General features: G+C 46.2%; 14 non-coding genes across 14 annotated transcripts; all 14 read left to right on the top strand.

The window, feature by feature from the left end:
- The first annotated feature begins 293 nt into the window (after positions 1 to 293).
- Positions 294 to 366, top strand: TRNAT-UGU. Its single transcript has one exon. It is a non-coding gene; the product is annotated as a tRNA-Thr (tRNA).
- Positions 367 to 923: 557 nt separating this feature from the next.
- On the top strand, positions 924 to 997 carry TRNAI-AAU. Its single transcript has one exon. It is a non-coding gene; the product is annotated as a tRNA-Ile (tRNA).
- A 1,329-nt stretch (positions 998 to 2,326) lies between these two features.
- Positions 2,327 to 2,399, top strand: TRNAT-UGU. Its single transcript has one exon. It is a non-coding gene; the product is annotated as a tRNA-Thr (tRNA).
- A 556-nt stretch (positions 2,400 to 2,955) lies between these two features.
- On the top strand, positions 2,956 to 3,029 carry TRNAI-AAU. Its single transcript has one exon. It is a non-coding gene; the product is annotated as a tRNA-Ile (tRNA).
- Positions 3,030 to 4,356: 1,327 nt separating this feature from the next.
- On the top strand, positions 4,357 to 4,429 carry TRNAT-UGU. The gene has a single exon. It is a non-coding gene; the product is annotated as a tRNA-Thr (tRNA).
- Positions 4,430 to 4,986: 557 nt separating this feature from the next.
- Positions 4,987 to 5,060, top strand: TRNAI-AAU. The gene has a single exon. It is a non-coding gene; the product is annotated as a tRNA-Ile (tRNA).
- Positions 5,061 to 6,391: 1,331 nt separating this feature from the next.
- TRNAT-UGU lies at positions 6,392 to 6,464 on the top strand. The gene has a single exon. It is a non-coding gene; the product is annotated as a tRNA-Thr (tRNA).
- Positions 6,465 to 7,020: 556 nt separating this feature from the next.
- TRNAI-AAU lies at positions 7,021 to 7,094 on the top strand. The gene has a single exon. It is a non-coding gene; the product is annotated as a tRNA-Ile (tRNA).
- Positions 7,095 to 8,421: 1,327 nt separating this feature from the next.
- On the top strand, positions 8,422 to 8,494 carry TRNAT-UGU. The gene has a single exon. It is a non-coding gene; the product is annotated as a tRNA-Thr (tRNA).
- A 554-nt stretch (positions 8,495 to 9,048) lies between these two features.
- TRNAI-AAU lies at positions 9,049 to 9,122 on the top strand. The gene has a single exon. It is a non-coding gene; the product is annotated as a tRNA-Ile (tRNA).
- A 1,330-nt stretch (positions 9,123 to 10,452) lies between these two features.
- Positions 10,453 to 10,525, top strand: TRNAT-UGU. Its single transcript has one exon. It is a non-coding gene; the product is annotated as a tRNA-Thr (tRNA).
- Positions 10,526 to 11,081: 556 nt separating this feature from the next.
- TRNAI-AAU lies at positions 11,082 to 11,155 on the top strand. The gene has a single exon. It is a non-coding gene; the product is annotated as a tRNA-Ile (tRNA).
- A 1,330-nt stretch (positions 11,156 to 12,485) lies between these two features.
- On the top strand, positions 12,486 to 12,558 carry TRNAT-UGU. The gene has a single exon. It is a non-coding gene; the product is annotated as a tRNA-Thr (tRNA).
- Positions 12,559 to 13,115: 557 nt separating this feature from the next.
- TRNAI-AAU lies at positions 13,116 to 13,189 on the top strand. The gene has a single exon. It is a non-coding gene; the product is annotated as a tRNA-Ile (tRNA).
- Positions 13,190 to 13,488: the final 299 nt, after the last annotated feature.

Below are 13,488 nucleotides of genomic sequence, written 5' to 3'. Positions count from 1 at the left end.
AGTTTTGGCAAGACAAACCAAATGAAGATAATTTATTGAAGCAGCAAAAGTTTGCAGACGCTACAACGCAGTTTCGGGTTTCAGTTCCCTGAGCAAGTCACTGTTTTGCCAGTGTATCCGGCCATATACTGGGCAATATGGCACCATATGTCATAGCTACCTATGCCCTTATGGAATGGGTTGGGTGTGACGAAAGATCCGAAAAATGCGAATTGTATCACCCTGTTGAAAGGCAAAGAACAACAATGAACAAATACGTTTGAAAAAGGCAACATGAGATGTGTGGCACGTCTGGCTCTGTAGCTCAGGGGTTAGAGCACTGGTCTTGTAAACCAGGGGTCATGAGTTCAAATCTCATCAGGGCCTGTGGCTTCTTTTCCTCCTATGTGCTAAAAGGCAGGTGCTTTTAGACACTGTTTTCTGGGTGCAGCATTCAGAAGGTAGAGTGTGCTAACTCAATTCTACCTCACAATGAAGTACAGCGTTTTTGCTGCTCAACCTCTTGCTATTGCTTGCCAATCAGCTCCACGGACACTGTAGCATTTTGATAGACTTTTGTCAGCAGCTCTTTTTCAGACATGACACTTAATTGTGTTCCAGTCCAGATGCATGCATACTGCCAAAGCTTTGCGTAACTTTTTAGGAGATCCGAAAGCATCACCTTCCTGGCCGAAAGAAACAGAGCATCATGAAGGGATTTAAGTCACAGGTTCAGAGAACTGAATGTAATTCGGATCAGCATTCCCAGTGGAGAGTTGAGCAGTCAAACGTTTGCCAGATAGTATCCATCATCTGTCAAGTTGTATTGATGCAGTAGCACTTCTTGAGCTGAGTCGTGGCACCCTTTTACACATAACTCCTCACACTGTCATTGACATCAGTTCCCATGCTGATAGAGTTGGAGTGGCAGGATCAAACAACGAGGCCGGTTAGCTCAGTTGGTTAGAGCGTGGTGCTAATAACGCCAAGGTCGTGGGTTCGATCCCCGTATGGGCCAGCTGCATTTTGGTGGGGTAATGTGCACATAATTAGTACTATGACCTGTCACAGCGACAGTCAGACAGGGCCAGCCAGGGTTTGAACTGTATCTCACAGTCACAGCCTGACAGGGCCCGCCTTCAGGCCTGAACTCGGCTCCACAGACCTGTGAAACTCTGCCTGTCACCCTCATGTCTGGAAGCAACTCGGCTTAAGGTCTGACCTCTGTCTTGCCTCACAGCTCCAGAGTGACTGTGCTCAATTCTGATTTCCATTCGTATTCATTTCAAGTGCTGTCTGCTGTCCTGACATCTGGGTAACTTTTTTTCTGCTGCTCCACTTTTCCTCTTAAGAACTTGCAGAATGACTGGTTACACTGGCCTAGTCACAAACTGTCCCCCCACGGTCATGCCTTCCCTTCATTTTGGGGAGTGCATTGCAGAAGAGTGAGCCGAGTAGAGCCTATTCAATTACTGTGTTAACAGTCGGAAAAAAAAAAAAGGGAATGACTGATGAAGAAATTCTTTCTTCAAGAAAGCTGTGGTGAACAGTGCCATCTTGAGGCTTGCTAGCAGAGTGGTTAAGGTGCTGGTTTTGTAGACTGCAGGTTGTGGGTTTGAATCCTTGGGCTTCTTGCGAGAAGTGAATGTGCTTCAGCTGTCCTAACACCCATAGTCAGATGGATTTTAGTCCTGCACTTTCAAAGAAATTTTCCACCTTGTTTCTAGCATAAAGGCATACAGCATTTTTTCCTGCTTAGACTCTTGCGGTTGCTTGTCATCAGTGTCACAGAGAGTGCAGCACCTTAGTCCGTGTTGTCAGCATCTCTGGCCAGACCGCATGCAGTCTGGATCCTTACTTACTTACTGCTAAAGCTACGACCACCTTCTAGTGATTCAGAAAGTGGCGTCTTGAAAACTATGTCCCGTATTGCAAGCAAAGGACTATGCAGATGCATGCAGTTTTGCAAATGACATGACATAATCCTTTTAAGCAGGAGAGGGCCTATTTGAAGTTTCCTTACTTCACAGCTCCCAAAGGCGTAACTTGTGTGACTAGTTTTGGCAAGACAAACCAAATGAAGATAATTTATTGAAGCAGCAAAAGTTTGCAGACGCTACAACGCACTCGGGTTTCAGTTCCCTGAGCAAGTCACTGTTTTGCCAGTGTATCCGGCCATATACTGGGCAATATGGCACCATATGTCATAGCTACCTATGCCCTTATGGAATGGGTTGGGTGTGACGAAAGATCCGAAAAATGCGAATTGTATCACCCTGTTGAAAGGCAAAGAACAACAATGAACAAATACGTTTGAAAAAGGCAACATGAGATGTGTGGCACGTCTGGCTCTGTAGCTCAGGGGTTAGAGCACTGGTCTTGTAAACCAGGGGTCATGAGTTCAAATCTCATCAGGGCCTGTGGCTTCTTTTCCTCCTATGTGCTAAAAGGCAGGTGCTTTTAGACACTGTTTTCTGGGTGCAGCATTCAGAAGGTAGAGTGTGCTAACTCAATTCTACCTCACAATGAAGTACAGCGTTTTTGCTGCTCAACCTCTTGCTATTGCTTGCCAATCAGCTCCACGGACACTGTAGCATTTTGATAGACTTTTGTCAGCAGCTCTTTTCAGACATGACACTTAATTGTGTTCCAGTCCAGATGCATGCATACTGCCAAAGCTTTGCGTAACTATATAGGAGATCCGAAAGCATCACCTTCCTGGCCGAAAGAAACAGAGCATCATGAAGGGATTTAAGTCACAGGTTCAGAGAACTGAATGTAATTCGGATCAGCATTCCCAGTGGAGAGTTGAGCAGTCAAACGTTTGCCAGATAGTATCCATCATCTGTCAAGTTGTATTGATGCAGTAGCACTTCTTGAGCTGAGTCGTGGCACCCTTTTACACATAACTCCTCACACTGTCATTGACATCAGTTCCCATGCTGATAGAGTTGGAGTGGCAGGATCAAACAACGAGGCCGGTTAGCTCAGTTGGTTAGAGCGTGGTGCTAATAACGCCAAGGTCGTGGGTTCGATCCCCGTATGGGCCAGCTGCATTTTGGTGGGGTAATGTGCACATAATTAGTACTATGACCTGTCACAGCGACAGTCAGACAGGGCCAGCCAGGGTTTGAACTGTATCTCACAGTCACAGCCTGACAGGGCCCGCCTTCAGGCCTGAACTCGGCTCCACAGACCTGTGAAACTCTGCCTGTCACCCTCATGTCTGGAAGCAACTCGGCTTAAGGTCTGACCTCTGTCTTGCCTCACAGCTCCAGAGTGACTGTGCTCAATTCTGATTTCCATTCGTATTCATTTCAAGTGCTGTCTGCTGTCCTGACATCTGGGTAACTTTTTTTCTGCTGCTCCACTTTTCCTCTTAAGAACTTGCAGAATGACTGGTTACACTGGCCTAGTCACAAACTGTCCCCCCACGGTCATGCCTTCCCTTCATTTTGGGGAGTGCATTGCAGAAGAGTGAGCCGAGTAGAGCCTATTCAATTACTGTGTTAACAGTCGGAAAAAAAAAAAGGGAATGACTGATGAAGAAATTCTTTCTTCAAGAAAGCTGTGGTGAACAGTGCCATCTTGAGGCTTGCTAGCAGAGTGGTTAAGGTGCTGGTTTTGTAGACTGCAGGTTGTGGGTTTGAATCCTTGGGCTTCTTGCGAGAAGTGAATGTGCTTCAGCTGTCCTAACACCCATAGTCAGATGGATTTTAGTCCTGCACTTTCAAAGAAATTTTCCACCTTGTTTCTAGCATAAAGGCATACAGCATTTTTCCTGCTTAGACTCTTGCGGTTGCTTGTCATCAGTGTCACAGAGAGTGCAGCACCTTAGTCCGTGTTGTCAGCATCTCTGGCCAGACCGCATGCAGTCTGGATCCTTACTTACTTACTGCTAAAGCTACGACCACCTTCTAGTGATTCAGAAAGTGGCGTCTTGAAAACTATGTCCCGTATTGCAAGCAAAGGACTATGCAGATGCATGCAGTTTTGCAAATGACATGACATAATCCTTTTAAGCAGGAGAGGGCCTATTTGAAGTTTCCTTACTTCACAGCTCCCAAAGGCGTAACTTGTGTGACTAGTTTTGGCAAGACAAACCAAATGAAGATAATTTATTGAAGCAGCAAAAGTTTGCAGACGCTACAACGCACTCGGGTTTCAGTTCCCTGAGCAAGTCACTGTTTTGCCAGTGTATCCGGCCATATACTGGGCAATATGGCACCATATGTCATAGCTACCTATGCCCTTATGGAATGGGTTGGGTGTGACGAAAGATCCGAAAAATGCGAATTGTATCACCCTGTTGAAAGGCAAAGAACAACAATGAACAAATACGTTTGAAAAAGGCAACATGAGATGTGTGGCACGTCTGGCTCTGTAGCTCAGGGGTTAGAGCACTGGTCTTGTAAACCAGGGGTCATGAGTTCAAATCTCATCAGGGCCTGTGGCTTCTTTTCCTCCTATGTGCTAAAAGGCAGGTGCTTTTAGACACTGTTTTCTGGGTGCAGCATTCAGAAGGTAGAGTGTGCTAACTCAATTCTACCTCACAATGAAGTACAGCGTTTTTGCTGCTCAACCTCTTGCTATTGCTTGCCAATCAGCTCCACGGACACTGTAGCATTTTGATAGACTTTTGTCAGCAGCTCTTTTTCAGACATGACACTTAATTGTGTTCCAGTCCAGATGCATGCATACTGCCAAAGCTTTGCGTAACTTTTTAGGAGATCCGAAAGCATCACCTTCCTGGCCGAAAGAAACAGAGCATCATGAAGGGATTTAAGTCACAGGTTCAGAGAACTGAATGTAATTCGGATCAGCATTCCCAGTGGAGAGTTGAGCAGTCAAACGTTTGCCAGATAGTATCCATCATCTGTCAAGTTGTATTGATGCAGTAGCACTTCTTGAGCTGAGTCGTGGCACCCTTTTACACATAACTCCTCACACTGTCATTGACATCAGTTCCCATGCTGATAGAGTTGGAGTGGCAGGATCAAACAACGAGGCCGGTTAGCTCAGTTGGTTAGAGCGTGGTGCTAATAACGCCAAGGTCGTGGGTTCGATCCCCGTATGGGCCAGCTGCATTTTGGTGGGGTAATGTGCACATAATTAGTACTATGACCTGTCACAGCGACAGTCAGACAGGGCCAGCCAGGGTTTGAACTGTATCTCACAGTCACAGCCTGACAGGGCCCGCCTTCAGGCCTGAACTCGGCTCCACAGACCTGTGAAACTCTGCCTGTCACCCTCATGTCTGGAAGCAACTCGGCTTAAGGTCTGACCTCTGTCTTGCCTCACAGCTCCAGAGTGACTGTGCTCAATTCTGATTTCCATTCGTATTCATTTCAAGTGCTGTCTGCTGTCCTGACATCTGGGTAACTTTTTTTCTGCTGCTCCACTTTTCCTCTTAAGAACTTGCAGAATGACTGGTTACACTGGCCTAGTCACAAACTGTCCCCCCACGGTCATGCCTTCCCTTCATTTTGGGGAGTGCATTGCAGAAGAGTGAGCCGAGTAGAGCCTATTCAATTACTGTGTTAACAGTCGGAAAAAAAAAAAAAAGGGAATGACTGATGAAGAAATTCTTTCTTCAAGAAAGCTGTGGTGAACAGTGCCATCTTGAGGCTTGCTAGCAGAGTGGTTAAGGTGCTGGTTTTGTAGACTGCAGGTTGTGGGTTTGAATCCTTGGGCTTCTTGCGAGAAGTGAATGTGCTTCAGCTGTCCTAACACCCATAGTCAGATGGATTTTAGTCCTGCACTTTCAAAGAAATTTTCCACCTTGTTTCTAGCATAAAGGCATACAGCATTTTTTCCTGCTTAGACTCTTGCGGTTGCTTGTCATCAGTGTCACAGAGAGTGCAGCACCTTAGTCCGTGTTGTCAGCATCTCTGGCCAGACCGCATGCAGTCTGGATCCTTACTTACTTACTGCTAAAGCTACGACCACCTTCTAGTGATTCAGAAAGTGGCGTCTTGAAAACTATGTCCCGTATTGCAAGCAAAGGACTATGCAGATGCATGCAGTTTTGCAAATGACATGACATAATCCTTTTAAGCAGGAGAGGGCCTATTTGAAGTTTCCTTACTTCACAGCTCCCAAAGGCGTAACTTGTGTGACTAGTTTTGGCAAGACAAACCAAATGAAGATAATTTATTGAAGCAGCAAAAGTTTGCAGACGCTACAACGCACTCGGGTTTCAGTTCCCTGAGCAAGTCACTGTTTTGCCAGTGTATCCGGCCATATACTGGGCAATATGGCACCATATGTCATAGCTACCTATGCCCTTATGGAATGGGTTGGGTGTGACGAAAGATCCGAAAAATGCGAATTGTATCACCCTGTTGAAAGGCAAAGAACAACAATGAACAAATACGTTTGAAAAAGGCAACATGAGATGTGTGGCACGTCTGGCTCTGTAGCTCAGGGGTTAGAGCACTGGTCTTGTAAACCAGGGGTCATGAGTTCAAATCTCATCAGGGCCTGTGGCTTCTTTTCCTCCTATGTGCTAAAAGGCAGGTGCTTTTAGACACTGTTTTCTGGGTGCAGCATTCAGAAGGTAGAGTGTGCTAACTCAATTCTACCTCACAATGAAGTACAGCGTTTTTGCTGCTCAACCTCTTGCTATTGCTTGCCAATCAGCTCCACGGACACTGTAGCATTTTGATAGACTTTTGTCAGCAGCTCTTTTCAGACATGACACTTAATTGTGTTCCAGTCCAGATGCATGCATACTGCCAAAGCTTTGCGTAACTTTTTAGGAGATCCGAAAGCATCACCTTCCTGGCCGAAAGAAACAGAGCATCATGAAGGGATTTAAGTCACAGGTTCAGAGAACTGAATGTAATTCGGATCAGCATTCCCAGTGGAGAGTTGAGCAGTCAAACGTTTGCCAGATAGTATCCATCATCTGTCAAGTTGTATTGATGCAGTAGCACTTCTTGAGCTGAGTCGTGGCACCCTTTTACACATAACTCCTCACACTGTCATTGACATCAGTTCCCATGCTGATAGAGTTGGAGTGGCAGGATCAAACAACGAGGCCGGTTAGCTCAGTTGGTTAGAGCGTGGTGCTAATAACGCCAAGGTCGTGGGTTCGATCCCCGTATGGGCCAGCTGCATTTTGGTGGGGTAATGTGCACATAATTAGTACTATGACCTGTCACAGCGACAGTCAGACAGGGCCAGCCAGGGTTTGAACTGTATCTCACAGTCACAGCCTGACAGGGCCCGCCTTCAGGCCTGAACTCGGCTCCACAGACCTGTGAAACTCTGCCTGTCACCCTCATGTCTGGAAGCAACTCGGCTTAAGGTCTGACCTCTGTCTTGCCTCACAGCTCCAGAGTGACTGTGCTCAATTCTGATTTCCATTCGTATTCATTTCAAGTGCTGTCTGCTGTCCTGACATCTGGGTAACTTTTTTTCTGCTGCTCCACTTTTCCTCTTAAGAACTTGCAGAATGACTGGTTACACTGGCCTAGTCACAAACTGTCCCCCCACGGTCATGCCTTCCCTTCATTTTGGGGAGTGCATTGCAGAAGAGTGAGCCGAGTAGAGCCTATTCAATTACTGTGTTAACAGTCGGAAAAAAAAAAAGGGAATGACTGATGAAGAAATTCTTTCTTCAAGAAAGCTGTGGTGAACAGTGCCATCTTGAGGCTTGCTAGCAGAGTGGTTAAGGTGCTGGTTTTGTAGACTGCAGGTTGTGGGTTTGAATCCTTGGGCTTCTTGCGAGAAGTGAATGTGCTTCAGCTGTCCTAACACCCATAGTCAGATGGATTTTAGTCCTGCACTTTCAAAGAAATTTTCCACCTTGTTTCTAGCATAAAGGCATACAGCATTTTTCCTGCTTAGACTCTTGCGGTTGCTTGTCATCAGTGTCACAGAGAGTGCAGCACCTTAGTCCGTGTTGTCAGCATCTCTGGCCAGACCGCATGCAGTCTGGATCCTTACTTACTTACTGCTAAAGCTACGACCACCTTCTAGTGATTCAGAAAGTGGCGTCTTGAAAACTATGTCCCGTATTGCAAGCAAAGGACTATGCAGATGCATGCAGTTTTGCAAATGACATGACATAATCCTTTTAAGCAGGAGAGGGCCTATTTGAAGTTTCCTTACTTCACAGCTCCCAAAGGCGTAACTTGTGTGACTAGTTTTGGCAAGACAAACCAAATGAAGATAATTTATTGAAGCAGCAAAAGTTTGCAGACGCTACAACGCACTCGGGTTTCAGTTCCCTGAGCAAGTCACTGTTTTGCCAGTGTATCCGGCCATATACTGGGCAATATGGCACCATATGTCATAGCTACCTATGCCCTTATGGAATGGGTTGGGTGTGACGAAAGATCCGAAAAATGCGAATTGTATCACCCTGTTGAAAGGCAAAGAACAACAATGAACAAATACGTTTGAAAAAGGCAACATGAGATGTGTGGCACGTCTGGCTCTGTAGCTCAGGGGTTAGAGCACTGGTCTTGTAAACCAGGGGTCATGAGTTCAAATCTCATCAGGGCCTGTGGCTTCTTTTCCTCCTATGTGCTAAAAGGCAGGTGCTTTTAGACACTGTTTTCTGGGTGCAGCATTCAGAAGGTAGAGTGTGCTAACTCAATTCTACCTCACAATGAAGTACAGCGTTTTGCTCCTCAACCTCTTGCTATTGCTTGCCAACCAGCTCCACGGACACTGTAGCATTTTGATAGACTTTTGTCAGCAGCTTTTTCAGACATGACACTTAATTGTGTTCCAGTCCAGATGCATGCATACTGCCAAAGCTTTGCGTAACTTTTTAGGAGATCCGAAAGCATCACCTTCCTGGCCGAAAGAAACAGAGCATCATGAAGGGATTTAAGTCACAGGTTCAGAGAACTGAATGTAATTCGGATCAGCATTCCCAGTGGAGAGTTGAGCAGTCAAACGTTTGCCAGATAGTATCCATCATCTGTCAAGTTGTATTGATGCAGTAGCACTTCTTGAGCTGAGTCGTGGCACCCTTTTACACATAACTCCTCACACTGTCATTGACATCAGTTCCCATGCTGATAGAGTTGGAGTGGCAGGATCAAACAACGAGGCCGGTTAGCTCAGTTGGTTAGAGCGTGGTGCTAATAACGCCAAGGTCGTGGGTTCGATCCCCGTATGGGCCAGCTGCATTTTGGTGGGGTAATGTGCACATAATTAGTACTATGACCTGTCACAGCGACAGTCAGACAGGGCCAGCCAGGGTTTGAACTGTATCTCACAGTCACAGCCTGACAGGGCCCGCCTTCAGGCCTGAACTCGGCTCCACAGACCTGTGAAACTCTGCCTGTCACCCTCATGTCTGGAAGCAACTCGGCTTAAGGTCTGACCTCTGTCTTGCCTCACAGCTCCAGAGTGACTGTGCTCAATTCTGATTTCCATTCGTATTCATTTCAAGTGCTGTCTGCTGTCCTGACATCTGGGTAACTTTTTTTCTGCTGCTCCACTTTTCCTCTTAAGAACTTGCAGAATGACTGGTTACACTGGCCTAGTCACAAACTGTCCCCCCACGGTCATGCCTTCCCTTCATTTTGGGGAGTGCATTGCAGAAGAGTGAGCCGAGTAGAGCCTATTCAATTACTGTGTTAACAGTCGGAAAAAAAAAAAAGGGAATGACTGATGAAGAAATTCTTTCTTCAAGAAAGCTGTGGTGAACAGTGCCATCTTGAGGCTTGCTAGCAGAGTGGTTAAGGTGCTGGTTTTGTAGACTGCAGGTTGTGGGTTTGAATCCTTGGGCTTCTTGCGAGAAGTGAATGTGCTTCAGCTGTCCTAACACCCATAGTCAGATGGATTTTAGTCCTGCACTTTCAAAGAAATTTTCCACCTTGTTTCTAGCATAAAGGCATACAGCATTTTTCCTGCTTAGACTCTTGCGGTTGCTTGTCATCAGTGTCACAGAGAGTGCAGCACCTTAGTCCGTGTTGTCAGCATCTCTGGCCAGACCGCATGCAGTCTGGATCCTTACTTACTTACTGCTAAAGCTACGACCACCTTCTAGTGATTCAGAAAGTGGCGTCTTGAAAACTATGTCCCGTATTGCAAGCAAAGGACTATGCAGATGCATGCAGTTTTGCAAATGACATGACATAATCCTTTTAAGCAGGAGAGGGCCTATTTGAAGTTTCCTTACTTCACAGCTCCCAAAGGCGTAACTTGTGTGACTAGTTTTGGCAAGACAAACCAAATGAAGATAATTTATTGAAGCAGCAAAAGTTTGCAGACGCTACAACGCACTTTCGGGTTTCAGTTCCCTGAGCAAGTCACTGTTTTGCCAGTGTATCCGGCCATATACTGGGCAATATGGCACCATATGTCATAGCTACCTATGCCCTTATGGAATGGGTTGGGTGTGACGAAAGATCCGAAAAATGCGAATTGTATCACCCTGTTGAAAGGCAAAGAACAACAATGAACAAATACGTTTGAAAAAGGCAACATGAGATGTGTGGCACGTCTGGCTCTGTAGCTCAGGGGTTAGAGCACTGGTCTTGTAAACCAGGGGTCATGAGTTCAAATCTCATCAGGGCCTGTGGCTTCTTTTCCTCCTATGTGCTAAAAGGCAGGTGCTTTTAGACACTGTTTTCTGGGTGCAGCATTCAGAAGGTAGAGTGTGCTAACTCAATTCTACCTCACAATGAAGTACAGCGTTTTGCTGCTCAACCTCTTGCTATTGCTTGCCAATCAGCTCCACGGACACTGTAGCATTTTGATAGACTTTTGTCAGCAGCTCTTTTTCAGACATGACACTTAATTGTGTTCCAGTCCAGATGCATGCATACTGCCAAAGCTTTGCGTAACTTTTTAGGAGATCCGAAAGCATCACCTTCCTGGCCGAAAGAAACAGAGCATCATGAAGGGATTTAAGTCACAGGTTCAGAGAACTGAATGTAATTCGGATCAGCATTCCCAGTGGAGAGTTGAGCAGTCAAACGTTTGCCAGATAGTATCCATCATCTGTCAAGTTGTATTGATGCAGTAGCACTTCTTGAGCTGAGTCGTGGCACCCTTTTACACATAACTCCTCACACTGTCATTGACATCAGTTCCCATGCTGATAGAGTTGGAGTGGCAGGATCAAACAACGAGGCCGGTTAGCTCAGTTGGTTAGAGCGTGGTGCTAATAACGCCAAGGTCGTGGGTTCGATCCCCGTATGGGCCAGCTGCATTTTGGTGGGGTAATGTGCACATAATTAGTACTATGACCTGTCACAGCGACAGTCAGACAGGGCCAGCCAGGGTTTGAACTGTATCTCACAGTCACAGCCTGACAGGGCCCGCCTTCAGGCCTGAACTCGGCTCCACAGACCTGTGAAACTCTGCCTGTCACCCTCATGTCTGGAAGCAACTCGGCTTAAGGTCTGACCTCTGTCTTGCCTCACAGCTCCAGAGTGACTGTGCTCAATTCTGATTTCCATTCGTATTCATTTCAAGTGCTGTCTGCTGTCCTGACATCTGGGTAACTTTTTTTCTGCTGCTCCACTTTTCCTCTTAAGAACTTGCAGAATGACTGGTTACACTGGCCTAGTCACAAACTGTCCCCCCACGGTCATGCCTTCCCTTCATTTTGGGGAGTGCATTGCAGAAGAGTGAGCCGAGTAGAGCCTATTCAATTACTGTGTTAACAGTCGGAAAAAAAAAAAAAAGGGAATGACTGATGAAGAAATTCTTTCTTCAAGAAAGCTGTGGTGAACAGTGCCATCTTGAGGCTTGCTAGCAGAGTGGTTAAGGTGCTGGTTTTGTAGACTGCAGGTTGTGGGTTTGAATCCTTGGGCTTCTTGCGAGAAGTGAATGTGCTTCAGCTGTCCTAACACCCATAGTCAGATGGATTTTAGTCCTGCACTTTCAAAGAAATTTTCCACCTTGTTTCTAGCATAAAGGCATACAGCATTTTTCCTGCTTAGACTCTTGCGGTTGCTTGTCATCAGTGTCACAGAGAGTGCAGCACCTTAGTCCGTGTTGTCAGCATCTCTGGCCAGACCGCATGCAGTCTGGATCCTTACTTACTTACTGCTAAAGCTACGACCACCTTCTAGTGATTCAGAAAGTGGCGTCTTGAAAACTATGTCCCGTATTGCAAGCAAAGGACTATGCAGATGCATGCAGTTTTGCAAATGACATGACATAATCCTTTTAAGCAGGAGAGGGCCTATTTGAAGTTTCCTTACTTCACAGCTCCCAAAGGCGTAACTTGTGTGACTAGTTTTGGCAAGACAAACCAAATGAAGATAATTTATTGAAGCAGCAAAAGTTTGCAGACGCTACAACGCACTCGGGTTTCAGTTCCCTGAGCAAGTCACTGTTTTGCCAGTGTATCCGGCCATATACTGGGCAATATGGCACCATATGTCATAGCTACCTATGCCCTTATGGAATGGGTTGGGTGTGACGAAAGATCCGAAAAATGCGAATTGTATCACCCTGTTGAAAGGCAAAGAACAACAATGAACAAATACGTTTGAAAAAGGCAACATGAGATGTGTGGCACGTCTGGCTCTGTAGCTCAGGGGTTAGAGCACTGGTCTTGTAAACCAGGGGTCATGAGTTCAAATCTCATCAGGGCCTGTGGCTTCTTTTCCTCCTATGTGCTAAAAGGCAGGTGCTTTTAGACACTGTTTTCTGGGTGCAGCATTCAGAAGGTAGAGTGTGCTAACTCAATTCTACCTCACAATGAAGTACAGCGTTTTTGCTGCTCAACCTCTTGCTATTGCTTGCCAATCAGCTCCACGGACACTGTAGCATTTTGATAGACTTTTGTCAGCAGCTCTTTTTCAGACATGACACTTAATTGTGTTCCAGTCCAGATGCATGCATACTGCCAAAGCTTTGCGTAACTTTTTAGGAGATCCGAAAGCATCACCTTCCTGGCCGAAAGAAACAGAGCATCATGAAGGGATTTAAGTCACAGGTTCAGAGAACTGAATGTAATTCGGATCAGCATTCCCAGTGGAGAGTTGAGCAGTCAAACGTTTGCCAGATAGTATCCATCATCTGTCAAGTTGTATTGATGCAGTAGCACTTCTTGAGCTGAGTCGTGGCACCCTTTTACACATAACTCCTCACACTGTCATTGACATCAGTTCCCATGCTGATAGAGTTGGAGTGGCAGGATCAAACAACGAGGCCGGTTAGCTCAGTTGGTTAGAGCGTGGTGCTAATAACGCCAAGGTCGTGGGTTCGATCCCCGTATGGGCCAGCTGCATTTTGGTGGGGTAATGTGCACATAATTAGTACTATGACCTGTCACAGCGACAGTCAGACAGGGCCAGCCAGGGTTTGAACTGTATCTCACAGTCACAGCCTGACAGGGCCCGCCTTCAGGCCTGAACTCGGCTCCACAGACCTGTGAAACTCTGCCTGTCACCCTCATGTCTGGAAGCAACTCGGCTTAAGGTCTGACCTCTGTCTTGCCTCACAGCTCCAGAGTGACTGTGCTCAATTCTGATTTCCATTCGTATTCATTTCAAGTGCTGTCTGCTGTCCTGACATCTAGGT

This window comes from Protopterus annectens, unplaced genomic scaffold, assembly GCF_019279795.1.
Source record: "Protopterus annectens isolate FY-2018-M unplaced genomic scaffold, PAN1.0 ctg73985_obj.part0, whole genome shotgun sequence".
Classification (NCBI taxonomy): domain Eukaryota; kingdom Metazoa; phylum Chordata; order Ceratodontiformes; family Protopteridae; genus Protopterus; species Protopterus annectens.
Note: the sequence above shows the minus strand (reverse complement) of the source record. Positions and strands in the feature narration are given on the sequence as shown.